General features: G+C 52.0%; 4 non-coding genes across 4 annotated transcripts; all 4 read left to right on the top strand.

Annotated features, from left to right (window-relative positions):
* Positions 1-3,059: 3,059 nt before the first annotated feature.
* On the top strand, positions 3,060-3,252 carry LOC147795174 (U2 spliceosomal RNA). The gene has a single exon (XR_015424092.1). It is a non-coding gene; the product is annotated as a U2 spliceosomal RNA (small nuclear RNA).
* A 5,210-nt stretch (positions 3,253-8,462) lies between these two features.
* On the top strand, positions 8,463-8,655 carry LOC147795173 (U2 spliceosomal RNA). Its single transcript, XR_015424091.1, has one exon. It is a non-coding gene; the product is annotated as a U2 spliceosomal RNA (small nuclear RNA).
* Positions 8,656-13,866: 5,211 nt separating this feature from the next.
* On the top strand, positions 13,867-14,059 carry LOC147795172 (U2 spliceosomal RNA). The gene has a single exon (XR_015424090.1). It is a non-coding gene; the product is annotated as a U2 spliceosomal RNA (small nuclear RNA).
* A 5,211-nt stretch (positions 14,060-19,270) lies between these two features.
* On the top strand, positions 19,271-19,463 carry LOC147795171 (U2 spliceosomal RNA). Its single transcript, XR_015424086.1, has one exon. It is a non-coding gene; the product is annotated as a U2 spliceosomal RNA (small nuclear RNA).
* The last annotated feature ends 500 nt before the right edge of the window (positions 19,464-19,963 follow it).

The raw sequence follows: 19,963 nt of genomic DNA, 5'->3' as shown, positions 1-19,963 counted from the left end.
ACTGGTACTCTTGTCAATTTAGTTAGCGACGCGAAAGGCTGCGTTGTGCTTTGGCAGACGAATTCCGCGTTAGCCGCTTGAGAGGATGGCGGAGAAAATAACCAAATATTCAAATAGAACAGATGACTCGGTTGCACGGAACGGTTATTGACCGAACGAACGACCGACCGACCGCTTTCAGCGTTTCCCTTGCCGTAAGTTTCAGCTTGCCCTTGCAAGCCATGCGCGTCTTCACGCCTGGGTGGCCGGGGGCGCTCTTTTCAACTGGCGGGAAGGTGGACAATGCGCCCGTGTTCAGAATCCACGCCGCCCGTGATAAAAGCCGGCGTAGCCGTGACGCTTTTTCATTCGATCCCTCGATCTCTCACACTTCAAGCGCTCCAGCATGGCTCCTAAAGTTAGCGGGAAAGGTCAGAAGAAGGCCGGAAACACCAAGACCCCGACTCGCACAGACAAGAAGAGGCACCGGCGTCGCAAGGAGAGCTACGGCATCTACATTTATAAAGTCATGAAACAGGTGCACCCCGACACGGGCATCTCCAGCAAGGCCATGAGCATCATGAACAGCTTTGTCAATGACGTCTTCGAGCGCATCGCAACCGAGGCCTCTCGCCTTGCACACTACAACAAGAAGTCGACCATCACCAGCCGCGAGGTGCAGACAGCAGTTCGCCTGCTCCTGCCGGGAGAGCTTGCCAAGCATGCAGTCAGCGAGGGCACCAAGGCCGTCACCAAGTACACGACTTCCAAGTAGCCCGCCGCTACCAACCAAACGGCTCTTTTCAGAGCCAAAACAACTCCACGAAAGAGATGCTTTGCTTTTCTGCTCCTCGTTAGTCTTTTCCCCCTTTTGTTTTCGACGTTGGGTGTGGTTCACTGAGACATTCTGTTGTACATTATTTCCCCGTTCTTGGTCTCCTTTTGTCTAATACAGGTGCCTCGTAATTTAAAAAGGTGTTTTTCCGAATTTCGCGCCCACTGCAAGCAAATAGATATTACCTCTTGACGGTGCTTGTATGGGGGGGGTTGAGGTGAAAACTTTTCCTGATCTTTTTCGCACTCGCTCTGACCTTGATATTAGACGGTTGTTCAGATTGTCCAAGAGGGTGCCTCGTGTAAACGTCCAGACACCGTGAAACGGGCATTCCCCTTGCGAGGGACCTGTCGCAAAATATACAAACTGTATTTCTGACGGCTTCAGCCCCCCCCCCCCCCCGAGGGGTGTGGTAACTCATGTGGACCCGGTTTTCTTTTCTCTCTGTTCTTTCTTTCTTTTGGCTTTGTTACATTTTGGTTCCCGTTCATGGACTTGATTTTGTGTTTATCCCGGCCTGTGGGCTCCGGCTCATCCAACCGTGCGATGGACCCGCTGCGTGACGTGATTGGCTAGTTGGTACGCTTCGGCCAATCCACTGGACTGCTATAACTTGTGTCGCGGGCCCCGGAGCAACCATTCCAGCGCAACTGCGACCCGGTGAACAGATCTGCACACTGATTTCTCTCAAGATGTCTGGACGAGGAAAGAGCGGCAAATCCAGAAGCAAGGCCAAGAGCAGGTCATCGCGGGCTGGCCTTCAGTTTCCCGTTGGCCGCGTTCACCGATTCCTGCGCAAGGGAAACTACGCCGAACGTGTTGGCGCCGGTGCCCCTGTCTACCTGGCTGCAGTGATGGAGTACCTTACCGCTGAGATCTTGGAGCTAGCCGGTAATGCTGCCCGCGACAACAAGAAGACAAGAATCAACCCACGTCACCTGCAACTTGCCATACGCAACGACGAGGAGCTCAACAAGCTGATGAGCGGGGTAACCATCGCGCAAGGAGGTGTGCTCCCCAATATTCAGTCGGTCCTCTTGCCCAAGAAGACCGCCAAAGTCTCCAACTGAAAGGACGGGCCCCTTGCCCCGCGAACCCAAAGGCTCTTTTAGGGCCCTCCACTATTTCAAAGAAGAGACAGGTCGATGGCTGTTTAATTGAAAGCCCCCTTTGTGCCATGCTACTTCGGATGTTGTGTTATTTTCTAGGTTTATCTTTCTAGTTACTTCTCTGAACTGTATTAATATTCGTTCTTGATCGCTTCCATCTTTTCGTTTCATTCCAATATTGAACGATACGCCGCAGTTCGGCCTTGCCGAAGTCCCACCTGCTTGTTCCTCCTTCAAACGTCGGCCCCGCCTTCGAACCGACCCCGCTGGACGAGGCCCGGTTTGTGTCTCTTTGCGACTCCAAATTGCAGCCTGCCTTTCTCTTTACTCCTGCCGTGCCGGCCGTTGCGGTGCTGTATAATGACATGTTTGTGTTTCGAACCTGAATCCAGGCAACGCGCGTCAAATATGCAACGCGTATAACTTACGCAACAGACGTGCATTCTTTTCATTGTTCTAAGGGCCGTTCATCTCATCAAATATTCAGCACGCAGTGTGTGCTTGCAAACTTTCCAAGTTTACAAATGATGTGTTGGTTCATCATTGTGTATTGACATGTTCAGCTTTTTATTATGCGCCGTCGGGTGCGCGCTTCTACGTAGCGCAAAAGGCAAGTGCGTGCCTCATGGATGATTTTCAATAATTTTGGAACTGCATCGTTTGGCTCTTACTGCCGACAGTAAACCATCCTTTCACACGTACATTCAACACGTGATCCCGTGAAGCACACCCTCACGGCCTTTCAAGTTTAAAACCCGATAGGTTCTTCTCACAAGTCCTGAATGTGAAATACGGATATATCACGGGTTCTGCCGTTAAAAGTAAAGAGTGTAAGCAATGGCACACTGTCACTGTCACGAGGTCTTGGAAGCGTGCTATATCGCCACGCCCACAACGTGGGATCACTTCCGGCGCGGTGTCGAGTGTAGACACAGTGCAATTGTGAAGGGCGCCATCTTGTGGCTTGCATATAGTGCGGCGCAGGTACTTGCGCAGAGTCGACCTCGGGAACATTTCTCACTGAAAGATTGTTCATGATATTAACAGAAATTGCCAAAGTTCAAGGTCATGTCCTCATTTACTGTCACGATCGAGAGGTTATCTTGGGCTGCGTAATGTGGAAAATACTGATCTTTATCGCTTCTCGGCCTTTTGGCTAAGATCATGTGTAGTATCTGTTCTTTTCAGTGTGATATCTGAAACGCTGTTCATTGAACAGCCAGTTTATCAAACTGATTTTTGAACTTGGGCTGTGGAATAGGGGCTTGCCTCGTCCCGGCCACGGGTTGGCCCGGTATAGCAGTACATCCGGGATTCGGCCCACTCCCTTCGGGGGACATAAAAAAAGATAAAAACACGGACTGACTTAATTTTTGTTGAATTACTTTATCTCTCGGCTATTTCTTCCTCTCCGAAACATTTCGACAAAAAAGGAAATTTTACAAAAATGGACATTATATACAGTATGTTTCTGAGCAATAACGGCATGCAAGAATGCCAATAAAAAGTGGCAGGGAAAAGAGAGAGACAAAGACACGACACCCACTTCTTGTCTGGCGTCATCGCATTTTATTTTGACGGGTTTTCACATGACGATCTCCCCCCCCCCTCCTCCAATTCTCCTTCTGTCCGTCCCCCCCCCCGTGGACCTTTGACCTCGCTCTCTTGACCCCGTTTACCGCCAGAGGGCGCTGTCGCCCAACCGCACGCTCGCGCAGCTTCTACCGCGTCCGCGCAGGCGTTATACCTGCTCTGCCGGCTTGTCGTCCGCATCATTTGCACTAGCGATTGAACAGAGCAAGAACATCATGTCTGGACGAGGCAAGGGAGGCAAAGGACTGGGCAAGGGGGGTGCCAAACGCCACCGGAAGGTCCTCCGTGACAACATCCAGGGCATCACCAAGCCGGCCATTCGTCGCCTTGCCCGCCGGGGAGGAGTGAAGCGCATCTCCGGTCTCATTTACGAGGAAACGCGTGGAGTCCTGAAAGTCTTCCTGGAGAACGTCATCCGCGATGCGGTCACCTACTGCGAACACGCCAAGAGGAAGACTGTCACTGCCATGGACGTGGTGTACGCGCTCAAGAGGCAAGGGCGGACGCTGTACGGCTTTGGGGGCTAGACCGCCGAATTCCCATTTCAAAACCAACGGCTCTCTTCAGAGCCACGACAGTTTTCCAAAAGAGATTTATTCCCACGCATAGCTGCTGTATGATTACCCTGTTCGTAATTAATAGCTATAATTGCCATCCTTCCTTAAGCTCGATCAATGACCCCGATCGTTTTCCCGTGGATTCTTTTTGTACGTTTCCCTCTCCGTTCCTTGTCGTTGCGGTTCATTTCGTCCCTCTCCGCGTTTTCCGTTTAATACGGTACGTAGCCGTGTTGTCGTAATGTGTTCGTGATACCCAAGTGACGTCCACAGCCCTGCTGTTTCACTGATGCGCGTCCGTGTGTACTGTCGTTGAGCCTGACGGTGGAAAGCGTTGAGTACTGGATGGAACGCGTGACGGGCGGAAGGGTGTTGCCGCGATGTAGGCGGAGTTGTGCTCAGCGTGAAAGTGCCGTGTGTGGTTGGTTGGGCGGTGGTGGTGCTGGGGGTGGTTTTTTTCTTCTCTTGACACAGAGCTGTCGGTGCACTTTGCCTTCTGGTCGCGGTCCCCCCCCCCCAAATTAACCTCAGTGTACATGTGACCAGTCAAGCGCTGCGCCCGCCCTTGGAGTTATCCAATCGGAAAGCGGTCCATTGTCAGGCCTTCGGCCCGGGATGCCGTTGCCGGGCTTAAGAGACGCTGGGTTGCCGTGCCCTGCACTCACTTGTGTCAAGCTCCAGGCCGGGAACCGTTGCCCTCCGTGAGATCCGTCGCTACCAGAAGAGCACCGAACTGCTGATCCGAAAGCTCCCCTTCCAGAGACTTGTGCGAGAAATTGCACAGGATTTCAAGACCGAGCTGCGATTCCAAAGTTCTGCCGTCATGGCTTTGCAGGAGGCTAGCGAGGCTTACCTGGTGGGCCTGTTCGAGGACACCAACCTGTGCGCCATCCACGCAAAGAGGGTCACCATCATGCCCAAGGACATCCAGTTGGCCCGCCGAATTCGCGGTGAACGGGCCTGAGTGTTGGCGCGCCACGACCACCAAACCTAACGGCTCTTATCAGAGCCACCACTACTTCAAAAAGAGAATGATTCTGCTCGAGTTGTCTGCGGGGAAAGGTGCTGGGCGGGAGGAAATTAAACACAACCGAGTAACGGCCACAGTTGAGTCAATAATATAACAAATTGAAAGGGCTCTCCGATTGCGATTTCACACGGGGCGTGATTGGTCTGCTTTTCCTTCCCTCTCCTTTACGTTTTGTGTAGTTATTCGTATTTGGGTATGAATGAGCGTACAGTATCAGACGACCCCTCCCCGACAGCTTCACCCCGGCCCTCGCTTTGAAAGCGACCTTGTTTCGCCTTTGTGGAGTCCGATCGACTTCCTGACTGGTACTCTTGTCAATTTAGTTAGCGACGCGAAAGGCTGCGTTGTGCTTTGGCAGACGAATTCCGCGTTAGCCGCTTGAGAGGATGGCGGAGAAAATAACCAAATATTCAAATAGAACAGATGACTCGGTTGCACGGAACGGTTATTGACCGAACGAACGACCGACCGACCGCTTTCAGCGTTTCCCTTGCCGTAAGTTTCAGCTTGCCCTTGCAAGCCATGCGCGTCTTCACGCCTGGGTGGCCGGGGGCGCTCTTTTCAACTGGCGGGAAGGTGGACAATGCGCCCGTGTTCAGAATCCACGCCGCCCGTGATAAAAGCCGGCGTAGCCGTGACGCTTTTTCATTCGATCCCTCGATCTCTCACACTTCAAGCGCTCCAGCATGGCTCCTAAAGTTAGCGGGAAAGGTCAGAAGAAGGCCGGAAACACCAAGACCCCGACTCGCACAGACAAGAAGAGGCACCGGCGTCGCAAGGAGAGCTACGGCATCTACATTTATAAAGTCATGAAACAGGTGCACCCCGACACGGGCATCTCCAGCAAGGCCATGAGCATCATGAACAGCTTTGTCAATGACGTCTTCGAGCGCATCGCAACCGAGGCCTCTCGCCTTGCACACTACAACAAGAAGTCGACCATCACCAGCCGCGAGGTGCAGACAGCAGTTCGCCTGCTCCTGCCGGGAGAGCTTGCCAAGCATGCAGTCAGCGAGGGCACCAAGGCCGTCACCAAGTACACGACTTCCAAGTAGCCCGCCGCTACCAACCAAACGGCTCTTTTCAGAGCCAAAACAACTCCACGAAAGAGATGCTTTGCTTTTCTGCTCCTCGTTAGTCTTTTCCCCCTTTTGTTTTCGACGTTGGGTGTGGTTCACTGAGACATTCTGTTGTACATTATTTCCCCGTTCTTGGTCTCCTTTTGTCTAATACAGGTGCCTCGTAATTAAAAAGGTATTTTTCCGAATATCGCGCACACTGCAAGCAAATAGATATTACCTCTTGACGGTGCTTGTATGGGGGGGGTTGAGGTGAAAACTTTTCCTGATCTTTTTCGCACTCGCTCTGACCTTGATATTAGACGGTTGTTCAGATTGTCCAAGAGGGTGCCTCGTGTAAACGTCCAGACACCGTGAAACGGGCATTCCCCTTGCGAGGGACCTGTCGCAAAATATACAAACTGTATTTCTGACGGCTTCAGCCCCCCCCCCCCCCCCAGGGGTGTGGTAACTCATGTGGACCCGGTTTTCTTTTCTCTCTGTTCTTTCTTTCTTTTGGCTTTGTTACATTTTGGTTCCCGTTCATGGACTTGATTTTGTGTTTATCCCGGCCTGTGGGCTCCGGCTCATCCAACCGTGCGATGGACCCGCTGCGTGACGTGATTGGCTAGTTGGTACGCTTCGGCCAATCCACTGGACTGCTATAACTTGTGTCGCGGGCCCCGGAGCAACCATTCCAGCGCAACTGCGACCCGGTGAACAGATCTGCACACTGATTTCTCTCAAGATGTCTGGACGAGGAAAGAGCGGCAAATCCAGAAGCAAGGCCAAGAGCAGGTCATCGCGGGCTGGCCTTCAGTTTCCCGTTGGCCGCGTTCACCGATTCCTGCGCAAGGGAAACTACGCCGAACGTGTTGGCGCCGGTGCCCCTGTCTACCTGGCTGCAGTGATGGAGTACCTTACCGCTGAGATCTTGGAGCTAGCCGGTAATGCTGCCCGCGACAACAAGAAGACAAGAATCAACCCACGTCACCTGCAACTTGCCATACGCAACGACGAGGAGCTCAACAAGCTGATGAGCGGGGTAACCATCGCGCAAGGAGGTGTGCTCCCCAATATTCAGTCGGTCCTCTTGCCCAAGAAGACCGCCAAAGTCTCCAACTGAAAGGACGGGCCCCTTGCCCCGCGAACCCAAAGGCTCTTTTCAGGGCCGCCACTATTTCAAAGAAGAGACAGGTCGATGGCTGTTTAATTGAAAGCCCCCTTTGTGCCATGCTACTTCGGATGTTGTGTTATTTTCTAGGTTTATCTTTCTAGTTACTTCTCTGAACTGTATTAATATTCGTTCTTGATCGCTTCCATCTTTTCGTTTCATTCCAATATTGAACGATACGCCGCAGTTCGGCCTTGCCGAAGTCCCACCTGCTTGTTCCTCCTTCAAACGTCGGCCCCGCCTTCGAACCGACCCCGCTGGACGAGGCCCGGTTTGTGTCTCTTTGCGACTCCAAATTGCAGCCTGCCTTTCTCTTTACTCCTGCCGTGCCGGCCGTTGCGGTGCTGTATAATGACATGTTTGTGTTTCGAACCTGAATCCAGGCAACGCGCGTCAAATATGCAACGCGTATAACTTACGCAACAGACGTGCATTCTTTTCATTGTTCTAAGGGCCGTTCATCTCATCAAATATTCAGCACGCAGTGTGTGCTTGCAAACTTTCCAAGTTTACAAATGATGTGTTGGTTCATCATTGTGTATTGACATGTTCAGCTTTTTATTATGCGCCGTCGGGTGCGCGCTTCTACGTAGCGCAAAAGGCAAGTGCGTGCCTCATGGATGATTTTCAATAATTTTGGAACTGCATCGTTTGGCTCTTACTGCCGACAGTAAACCATCCTTTCACACGTACATTCAACACGTGATCCCGTGAAGCACACCCTCACGGCCTTTCAAGTTTAAAACCCGATAGGTTCTTCTCACAAGTCCTGAATGTGAAATACGGATATATCACGGGTTCTGCCGTTAAAAGTAAAGAGTGTAAGCAATGGCACACTGTCACTGTCACGAGGTCTTGGAAGCGTGCTATATCGCCACGCCCACAACGTGGGATCACTTCCGGCGCGGTGTCGAGTGTAGACACAGTGCAATTGTGAAGGGCGCCATCTTGTGGCTTGCATATAGTGCGGCGCAGGTACTTGCGCAGAGTCGACCTCGGGAACATTTCTCACTGAAAGATTGTTCATGATATTAACAGAAATTGCCAAAGTTCAAGGTCATGTCCTCATTTACTGTCACGATCGAGAGGTTATCTTGGGCTGCGTAATGTGGAAAATACTGATCTTTATCGCTTCTCGGCCTTTTGGCTAAGATCATGTGTAGTATCTGTTCTTTTCAGTGTGATATCTGAAACGCTGTTCATTGAACAGCCAGTTTATCAAACTGATTTTTGAACTTGGGCTGTGGAATAGGGGCTTGCCTCGTCCCGGCCACGGGTTGGCCCGGTATAGCAGTACATCCGGGATTCGGCCCACTCCCTTCGGGGGACATAAAAAAAGATAAAAACACGGACTGACTTAATTTTTGTTGAATTACTTTATCTCTCGGCTATTTCTTCCTCTCCGAAACATTTCGACAAAAAAGGAAATTTTACAAAAATGGACATTATATACAGTATGTTTCTGAGCAATAACGGCATGCAAGAATGCCAATAAAAAGTGGCAGGGAAAAGAGAGAGACAAAGACACGACACCCACTTCTTGTCTGGCGTCATCGCATTTTATTTTGACGGGTTTTCACATGACGATCTCCCCCCCCCCTCCTCCAATTCTCCTTCTGTCCGTCCCCCCCCCCGTGGACCTTTGACCTCGCTCTCTTGACCCCGTTTACCGCCAGAGGGCGCTGTCGCCCAACCGCACGCTCGCGCAGCTTCTACCGCGTCCGCGCAGGCGTTATACCTGCTCTGCCGGCTTGTCGTCCGCATCATTTGCACTAGCGATTGAACAGAGCAAGAACATCATGTCTGGACGAGGCAAGGGAGGCAAAGGACTGGGCAAGGGGGGGTGCCAAACGCCACCGGAAGGTCCTCCGTGACAACATCCAGGGCATCACCAAGCCGGCCATTCGTCGCCTTGCCCGCCGGGGAGGAGTGAAGCGCATCTCCGGTCTCATTTACGAGGAAACGCGTGGAGTCCTGAAAGTCTTCCTGGAGAACGTCATCCGCGATGCGGTCACCTACTGCGAACACGCCAAGAGGAAGACTGTCACTGCCATGGACGTGGTGTACGCGCTCAAGAGGCAAGGGCGGACGCTGTACGGCTTTGGGGGCTAGACCGCCGAATTCCCATTTCAAAACCAACGGCTCTCTTCAGAGCCACGACAGTTTTCCAAAAGAGATTTATTCCCACGCATAGCTGCTGTATGATTACCCTGTTCGTAATTAATAGCTATAATTGCCATCCTTCCTTAAGCTCGATCAATGACCCCGATCGTTTTCCCGTGGATTCTTTTTGTACGTTTCCCTCTCCGTTCCTTGTCGTTGCGGTTCATTTCGTCCCTCTCCGCGTTTTCCGTTTAATACGGTACGTAGCCGTGTTGTCGTAATGTGTTCGTGATACCCAAGTGACGTCCACAGCCCTGCTGTTTCACTGATGCGCGTCCGTGTGTACTGTCGTTGAGCCTGACGGTGGAAAGCGTTGAGTACTGGATGGAACGCGTGACGGGCGGAAGGGTGTTGCCGCGATGTAGGCGGAGTTGTGCTCAGCGTGAAAGTGCCGTGTGTGGTTGGTTGGGCGGTGGTGGTGCTGGGGGTGGTTTTTTTCTTCTCTTGACACAGAGCTGTCGGTGCACTTTGCCTTCTGGTCGCGGTCCCCCCCCCCCAAATTAACCTCAGTGTACATGTGACCAGTCAAGCGCTGCGCCCGCCCTTGGAGTTATCCAATCGGAAAGCGGTCCATTGTCAGGCCTTCGGCCCGGGATGCCGTTGCCGGGCTTAAGAGACGCTGGGTTGCCGTGCCCTGCACTCACTTGTGTCAAGCTCCAGGCCGGGAACCGTTGCCCTCCGTGAGATCCGTCGCTACCAGAAGAGCACCGAACTGCTGATCCGAAAGCTCCCCTTCCAGAGACTTGTGCGAGAAATTGCACAGGATTTCAAGACCGAGCTGCGATTCCAAAGTTCTGCCGTCATGGCTTTGCAGGAGGCTAGCGAGGCTTACCTGGTGGGCCTGTTCGAGGACACCAACCTGTGCGCCATCCACGCAAAGAGGGTCACCATCATGCCCAAGGACATCCAGTTGGCCCGCCGAATTCGCGGTGAACGGGCCTGAGTGTTGGCGCGCCACGACCACCAAACCTAACGGCTCTTATCAGAGCCACCACTACTTCAAAAAGAGAATGATTCTGCTCGAGTTGTCTGCGGGGAAAGGTGCTGGGCGGGAGGAAATTAAACACAACCGAGTAACGGCCACAGTTGAGTCAATAATATAACAAATTGAAAGGGCTCTCCGATTGCGATTTCACACGGGGCGTGATTGGTCTGCTTTTCCTTCCCTCTCCTTTACGTTTTGTGTAGTTATTCGTATTTGGGTATGAATGAGCGTACAGTATCAGACGACCCCTCCCCGACAGCTTCACCCCGGCCCTCGCTTTGAAAGCGACCTTGTTTCGCCTTTGTGGAGTCCGATCGACTTCCTGACTGGTACTCTTGTCAATTTAGTTAGCGACGCGAAAGGCTGCGTTGTGCTTTGGCAGACGAATTCCGCGTTAGCCGCTTGAGAGGATGGCGGAGAAAATAACCAAATATTCAAATAGAACAGATGACTCGGTTGCACGGAACGGTTATTGACCGAACGAACGACCGACCGACCGCTTTCAGCGTTTCCCTTGCCGTAAGTTTCAGCTTGCCCTTGCAAGCCATGCGCGTCTTCACGCCTGGGTGGCCGGGGGCGCTCTTTTCAACTGGCGGGAAGGTGGACAATGCGCCCGTGTTCAGAATCCACGCCGCCCGTGATAAAAGCCGGCGTAGCCGTGACGCTTTTTCATTCGATCCCTCGATCTCTCACACTTCAAGCGCTCCAGCATGGCTCCTAAAGTTAGCGGGAAAGGTCAGAAGAAGGCCGGAAACACCAAGACCCCGACTCGCACAGACAAGAAGAGGCACCGGCGTCGCAAGGAGAGCTACGGCATCTACATTTATAAAGTCATGAAACAGGTGCACCCCGACACGGGCATCTCCAGCAAGGCCATGAGCATCATGAACAGCTTTGTCAATGACGTCTTCGAGCGCATCGCAACCGAGGCCTCTCGCCTTGCACACTACAACAAGAAGTCGACCATCACCAGCCGCGAGGTGCAGACAGCAGTTCGCCTGCTCCTGCCGGGAGAGCTTGCCAAGCATGCAGTCAGCGAGGGCACCAAGGCCGTCACCAAGTACACGACTTCCAAGTAGCCCGCCGCTACCAACCAAACGGCTCTTTTCAGAGCCAAAACAACTCCACGAAAGAGATGCTTTGCTTTTCTGCTCCTCGTTAGTCTTTTCCCCCTTTTGTTTTCGACGTTGGGTGTGGTTCACTGAGACATTCTGTTGTACATTATTTCCCCGTTCTTGGTCTCCTTTTGTCTAATACAGGTGCCTCGTAATTAAAAAGGTATTTTTCCGAATATCGCGCACACTGCAAGCAAATAGATATTACCTCTTGACGGTGCTTGTATGGGGGGGGTTGAGGTGAAAACTTTTCCTGATCTTTTTCGCACTCGCTCTGACCTTGATATTAGACGGTTGTTCAGATTGTCCAAGAGGGTGCCTCGTGTAAACGTCCAGACACCGTGAAACGGGCATTCCCCTTGCGAGGGACCTGTCGCAAAATATACAAACTGTATTTCTGACGGCTTCAGCCCCCCCCCCCCCCCCAGGGGTGTGGTAACTCATGTGGACCCGGTTTTCTTTTCTCTCTGTTCTTTCTTTCTTTTGGCTTTGTTACATTTTGGTTCCCGTTCATGGACTTGATTTTGTGTTTATCCCGGCCTGTGGGCTCCGGCTCATCCAACCGTGCGATGGACCCGCTGCGTGACGTGATTGGCTAGTTGGTACGCTTCGGCCAATCCACTGGACTGCTATAACTTGTGTCGCGGGCCCCGGAGCAACCATTCCAGCGCAACTGCGACCCGGTGAACAGATCTGCACACTGATTTCTCTCAAGATGTCTGGACGAGGAAAGAGCGGCAAATCCAGAAGCAAGGCCAAGAGCAGGTCATCGCGGGCTGGCCTTCAGTTTCCCGTTGGCCGCGTTCACCGATTCCTGCGCAAGGGAAACTACGCCGAACGTGTTGGCGCCGGTGCCCCTGTCTACCTGGCTGCAGTGATGGAGTACCTTACCGCTGAGATCTTGGAGCTAGCCGGTAATGCTGCCCGCGACAACAAGAAGACAAGAATCAACCCACGTCACCTGCAACTTGCCATACGCAACGACGAGGAGCTCAACAAGCTGATGAGCGGGGTAACCATCGCGCAAGGAGGTGTGCTCCCCAATATTCAGTCGGTCCTCTTGCCCAAGAAGACCGCCAAAGTCTCCAACTGAAAGGACGGGCCCCTTGCCCCGCGAACCCAAAGGCTCTTTTCAGGGCCGCCACTATTTCAAAGAAGAGACAGGTCGATGGCTGTTTAATTGAAAGCCCCCTTTGTGCCATGCTACTTCGGATGTTGTGTTATTTTCTAGGTTTATCTTTCTAGTTACTTCTCTGAACTGTATTAATATTCGTTCTTGATCGCTTCCATCTTTTCGTTTCATTCCAATATTGAACGATACGCCGCAGTTCGGCCTTGCCGAAGTCCCACCTGCTTGTTCCTCCTTCAAACGTCGGCCCCGCCTTCGAACCGACCCCGCTGGACGAGGCCCGGTTTGTGTCTCTTTGCGACTCCAAATTGCAGCCTGCCTTTCTCTTTACTCCTGCCGTGCCGGCCGTTGCGGTGCTGTATAATGACATGTTTGTGTTTCGAACCTGAATCCAGGCAACGCGCGTCAAATATGCAACGCGTATAACTTACGCAACAGACGTGCATTCTTTTCATTGTTCTAAGGGCCGTTCATCTCATCAAATATTCAGCACGCAGTGTGTGCTTGCAAACTTTCCAAGTTTACAAATGATGTGTTGGTTCATCATTGTGTATTGACATGTTCAGCTTTTTATTATGCGCCGTCGGGTGCGCGCTTCTACGTAGCGCAAAAGGCAAGTGCGTGCCTCATGGATGATTTTCAATAATTTTGGAACTGCATCGTTTGGCTCTTACTGCCGACAGTAAACCATCCTTTCACACGTACATTCAACACGTGATCCCGTGAAGCACACCCTCACGGCCTTTCAAGTTTAAAACCCGATAGGTTCTTCTCACAAGTCCTGAATGTGAAATACGGATATATCACGGGTTCTGCCGTTAAAAGTAAAGAGTGTAAGCAATGGCACACTGTCACTGTCACGAGGTCTTGGAAGCGTGCTATATCGCCACGCCCACAACGTGGGATCACTTCCGGCGCGGTGTCGAGTGTAGACACAGTGCAATTGTGAAGGGCGCCATCTTGTGGCTTGCATATAGTGCGGCGCAGGTACTTGCGCAGAGTCGACCTCGGGAACATTTCTCACTGAAAGATTGTTCATGATATTAACAGAAATTGCCAAAGTTCAAGGTCATGTCCTCATTTACTGTCACGATCGAGAGGTTATCTTGGGCTGCGTAATGTGGAAAATACTGATCTTTATCGCTTCTCGGCCTTTTGGCTAAGATCATGTGTAGTATCTGTTCTTTTCAGTGTGATATCTGAAACGCTGTTCATTGAACAGCCAGTTTATCAAACTGATTTTTGAACTTGGGCTGTGGAATAGGGGCTTGCCTCGTCCCGGCCACGGGTTGGCCCGGTATAGCAGTACATCCGGGATTCGGCCCACTCCCTTCGGGGGACATAAAAAAAGATAAAAACACGGACTGACTTAATTTTTGTTGAATTACTTTATCTCTCGGCTATTTCTTCCTCTCCGAAACATTTCGACAAAAAAGGAAATTTTACAAAAATGGACATTATATACAGTATGTTTCTGAGCAATAACGGCATGCAAGAATGCCAATAAAAAGTGGCAGGGAAAAGAGAGAGACAAAGACACGACACCCACTTCTTGTCTGGCGTCATCGCATTTTATTTTGACGGGTTTTCACATGACGATCTCCCCCCCCCCCTCCTCCAATTCTCCTTCTGTCCGTCCCCCCCCCCGTGGACCTTTGACCTCGCTCTCTTGACCCCGTTTACCGCCAGAGGGCGCTGTCGCCCAACCGCACGCTCGCGCAGCTTCTACCGCGTCCGCGCAGGCGTTATACCTGCTCTGCCGGCTTGTCGTCCGCATCATTTGCACTAGCGATTGAACAGAGCAAGAACATCATGTCTGGACGAGGCAAGGGAGGCAAAGGACTGGGCAACGGGTGAGCCAAACGCCACCGGAAGGTCCTCCGTGACAACATCCAGGGCATCACCAAGCCGGCCATTCGTCGCCTTGCCCGCCGGGGAGGAGTGAAGCGCATCTCCGGTCTCATTTACGAGGAAACGCGTGGAGTCCTGAAAGTCTTCCTGGAGAACGTCATCCGCGATGCGGTCACCTACTGCGAACACGCCAAGAGGAAGACTGTCACTGCCATGGACGTGGTGTACGCGCTCAAGAGGCAAGGGCGGACGCTGTACGGCTTTGGGGGCTAGACCGCCGAATTCCCATTTCAAAACCAACGGCTCTCTTCAGAGCCACGACAGTTTTCCAAAAGAGATTTATTCCCACGCATAGCTGCTGTATGATTACCCTGTTCGTAATTAATAGCTATAATTGCCATCCTTCCTTAAGCTCGATCAATGACCCCGATCGTTTTCCCGTGGATTCTTTTTGTACGTTTCCCTCTCCGTTCCTTGTCGTTGCGGTTCATTTCGTCCCTCTCCGCGTTTTCCGTTTAATACGGTACGTAGCCGTGTTGTCGTAATGTGTTCGTGATACCCAAGTGACGTCCACAGCCCTGCTGTTTCACTGATGCGCGTCCGTGTGTACTGTCGTTGAGCCTGACGGTGGAAAGCGTTGAGTACTGGATGGAACGCGTGACGGGCGGAAGGGTGTTGCCGCGATGTAGGCGGAGTTGTGCTCAGCGTGAAAGTGCCGTGTGTGGTTGGTTGGGCGGTGGTGGTGCTGGGGGTGGTTTTTTTCTTCTCTTGACACAGAGCTGTCGGTGCACTTTGCCTTCTGGTCGCGGTCCCCCCCCCCCAAATTAACCTCAGTGTACATGTGACCAGTCAAGCGCTGCGCCCGCCCTTGGAGTTATCCAATCGGAAAGCGGTCCATTGTCAGGCCTTCGGCCCGGGATGCCGTTGCCGGGCTTAAGAGACGCTGGGTTGCCGTGCCCTGCACTCACTTGTGTCAAGCTCCAGGCCGGGAACCGTTGCCCTCCGTGAGATCCGTCGCTACCAGAAGAGCACCGAACTGCTGATCCGAAAGCTCCCCTTCCAGAGACTTGTGCGAGAAATTGCACAGGATTTCAAGACCGAGCTGCGATTCCAAAGTTCTGCCGTCATGGCTTTGCAGGAGGCTAGCGAGGCTTACCTGGTGGGCCTGTTCGAGGACACCAACCTGTGCGCCATCCACGCAAAGAGGGTCACCATCATGCCCAAGGACATCCAGTTGGCCCGCCGAATTCGCGGTGAACGGGCCTGAGTGTTGGCGCGCCACGACCACCAAACCTAACGGCTCTTATCAGAGCCACCACTACTTCAAAAAGAGAATGATTCTGCTCGAGTTGTCTGGGGGGGAAGGGGCTGGGCGGGAGGAAATTAAACACAACCGAGTAACGGCCACAGTTGAGTCAATAATATAACAAATTGAAAGGGCTCTCCGATTGCGATTTCACACGGGGCGTGATTGGTCTGCTTTTCCTTCCCTCTCCTTTACGTTTTGTGTAGTTATTCGTATTTGGGTATGAATGAGCGTACAGTATCAGACGACCCCTCCCCGACAGCTTCACCCCGGCCCTCGCTTTGAAAGCGACCTTGTTTCGCCTTTGTGGAGTCCGATCGACTTCCTGACTGGTACTCTTGTCAATTTAGTTAGCGACGCGAAAGGCTGCGTTGTGCTTTGGCAGACGAATTCCGCGTTAGCCGCTTGAGAGGATGGCGGAGAAAATAACCAAATATTCAAATAGAACAGATGACTCGGTTGCACGGAACGGTTATTGACCGAACGAACGACCGACCGACCGCTTTCAGCGTTTCCCTTGCCGTAAGTTTCAGCTTGCCCTTGCAAGCCATGCGCGTCTTCACGCCTGGGTGGCCGGGGGCGCTCTTTTCAACTGGCGGGAAGGTGGACAATGCGCCCGTGTTCAGAATCCACGCCGCCCGTGATAAAAGCCGGCGTAGCCGTGACGCTTTTTCATTCGATCCCTCGATCTCTCACACTTCAAGCGCTCCAGCATGGCTCCTAAAGTTAGCGGGAAAGGTCAGAAGAAGGCCGGAAACACCAAGACCCCGACTCGCACAGACAAGAAGAGGCACCGGCGTCGCAAGGAGAGCTACGGCATCTACATTTATAAAGTCATGAAACAGGTGCACCCCGACACGGGCATCTCCAGCAAGGCCATGAGCATCATGAACAGCTTTGTCAATGACGTCTTCGAGCGCATCGCAACCGAGGCCTCTCGCCTTGCACACTACAACAAGAAGTCGACCATCACCAGCCGCGAGGTGCAGACAGCAGTTCGCCTGCTCCTGCCGGGAGAGCTTGCCAAGCATGCAGTCAGCGAGGGCACCAAGGCCGTCACCAAGTACACGACTTCCAAGTAGCCCGCCGCTACCAACCAAACGGCTCTTTTCAGAGCCAAAACAACTCCACGAAAGAGATGCTTTGCTTTTCTGCTCCTCGTTAGTCTTTTCCCCCTTTTGTTTTCGACGTTGGGTGTGGTTCACTGAGACATTCTGTTGTACATTATTTCCCCGTTCTTGGTCTCCTTTTGTCTAATACAGGTGCCTCGTAATTAAAAAGGTATTTTTCCGAATATCGCGCACACTGCAAGCAAATAGATATTACCTCTTGACGGTGCTTGTATGGGGGGGGTTGAGGTGAAAACTTTTCCTGATCTTTTTCGCACTCGCTCTGACCTTGATATTAGACGGTTGTTCAGATTGTCCAAGAGGGTGCCTCGTGTAAACGTCCAGACACCGTGAAACGGGCATTCCCCTTGCGAGGGACCTGTCGCAAAATATACAAACTGTATTTCTGACGGCTTCAGCCCCCCCCCCCCCCCCAGGGGTGTGGTAACTCATGTGGACCCGGTTTTCTTTTCTCTCTGTTCTTTCTTTCTTTTGGCTTTGTTACATTTTGGTTCCCGTTCATGGACTTGATTTTGTGTTTATCCCGGCCTGTGGGCTCCGGCTCATCCAACCGTGCGATGGACCCGCTGCGTGACGTGATTGGCTAGTTGGTACGCTTCGGCCAATCCACTGGACTGCTATAACTTGTGTCGCGGGCCCCGGAGCAACCATTCCAGCGCAACTGCGACCCGGTGAACAGATCTGCACACTGATTTCTCTCAAGATGTCTGGACGAGGAAAGAGCGGCAAATCCAGAAGCAAGGCCAAGAGCAGGTCATCGCGGGCTGGCCTTCAGTTTCCCGTTGGCCGCGTTCACCGATTCCTGCGCAAGGGAAACTACGCCGAACGTGTTGGCGCCGGTGCCCCTGTCTACCTGGCTGCAGTGATGGAGTACCTTACCGCTGAGATCTTGGAGCTAGCCGGTAATGCTGCCCGCGACAACAAGAAGACAAGAATCAACCCACGTCACCTGCAACTTGCCATACGCAACGACGAGGAGCTCAACAAGCTGATGAGCGGGGTAACCATCGCGCAAGGAGGTGTGCTCCCCAATATTCAGTCGGTCCTCTTGCCCAAGAAGACCGCCAAAGTCTCCAACTGAAAGGACGGGCCCCTTGCCCCGCGAACCCAAAGGCTCTTTTCAGGGCCGCCACTATTTCAAAGAAGAGACAGGTCGATGGCTGTTTAATTGAAAGCCCCCTTTGTGCCATGCTACTTCGGATGTTGTGTTATTTTCTAGGTTTATCTTTCTAGTTACTTCTCTGAACTGTATTAATATTCGTTCTTGATCGCTTCCATCTTTTCGTTTCATTCCAATATTGAACGATACGCCGCAGTTCGGCCTTGCCGAAGTCCCACCTGCTTGTTCCTCCTTCAAACGTCGGCCCCGCCTTCGAACCGACCCCGCTGGACGAGGCCCGGTTTGTGTCTCTTTGCGACTCCAAATTGCAGCCTGCCTTTCTCTTTACTCCTGCCGTGCCGGCCGTTGCGGTGCTGTATAATGACATGTTTGTGTTTCGAACCTGAATCCAGGCAACGCGCGTCAAATATGCAACGCGTATAACTTACGCAACAGACGTGCATTCTTTTCATTGTTCTAAGGGCCGTTCATCTCATCAAATATTCAGCACGCAGTGTGTGCTTGCAAACTTTCCAAGTTTACAAATGATGTGTTGGTTCATCATTGTGTATTGACATGTTCAGCTTTTTATTATGCGCCGTCGGGTGCGCGCTTCTACGTAGCGCAAAAGGCAAGTGCGTGCCTCATGGATGATTTTCAATAATTTTGGAACTGCATCGTTTGGCTCTTACTGCCGACAGTAAACCATCCTTTCACACGTACATTCAACACGTGATCCCGTGAAGCACACCCTCACGGCCTTTCAAGTTTAAAACCCGATAGGTTCTTCTCACAAGTCCTGAATGTGAAATACGGATATATCACGGGTTCTGCCGTTAAAAGTAAAGAGTGTAAGCAATGGCACACTGTCACTGTCACGAGGTCTTGGAAGCGTGCTATATCGCCACGCCCACAACGTGGGATCACTTCCGGCGCGGTGTCGAGTGTAGACACAGTGCAATTGTGAAGGGCGCCATCTTGTGGCTTGCATATAGTGCGGCGCAGGTACTTGCGCAGAGTCGACCTCGGGAACATTTCTCACTGAAAGATTGTTCATGATATTAACAGAAATTGCCAAAGTTCAAGGTCATGTCCTCATTTACTGTCACGATCGAGAGGTTATCTTGGGCTGCGTAATGTGGAAAATACTGATCTTTATCGCTTCTCGGCCTTTTGGCTAAGATCATGTGTAGTATCTGTTCTTTTCAGTGTGATATCTGAAACGCTGTTCATTGAACAGCCAGTTTATCAAACTGATTTTTGAACTTGGGCTGTGGAATAGGGGCTTGCCTCGTCCCGGCCACGGGTTGGCCCGGTATAGCAGTACATCCGGGATTCGGCCCACTCCCTTCGGGGGACATAAAAAAAGATAAAAACACGGACTGACTTAATTTTTGTTGAATTACTTTATCTCTCGGCTATTTCTTCCTCTCCGAAACATTTCGACAAAAAAGGAAATTTTACAAAAATGGACATTATATACAGTATGTTTCTGAGCAATAACGGCATGCAAGAATGCCAATAAAAAGTGGCAGGGAAAAGAGAGAGACAAAGACACGACACCCACTTCTTGTCTGGCGTCATCGCATTTTATTTTGACGGGTTTTCACATGACGATCTCCCCCCCCCCTCCTCCAATTCTCCTTCTGTCCGTCCCCCCCCCCGTGGACCTTTGACCTCGCTCTCTTGACCCCGTTTACCGCCAGAGGGCGCTGTCGCCCAACCGCACGCTCGCGCAGCTTCTACCGCGTCCGCGCAGGCGTTATACCTGCTCTGCCGGCTTGTCGTCCGCATCATTTGCACTAGCGATTGAACAGAGCAAGAACATCATGTCTGGACGAGGCAAGGGA

Source organism: Acanthaster planci, unplaced genomic scaffold (assembly GCF_054643075.1).
Source record: "Acanthaster planci isolate LZ-2023a unplaced genomic scaffold, COTS_SCS Contig139, whole genome shotgun sequence".
In the NCBI taxonomy this organism is placed as follows: domain Eukaryota; kingdom Metazoa; phylum Echinodermata; class Asteroidea; order Valvatida; family Acanthasteridae; genus Acanthaster; species Acanthaster planci.
The sequence above is the reverse complement of the archived record's forward strand: the minus strand, read 5'-3'. Positions and strand labels throughout refer to the sequence as shown.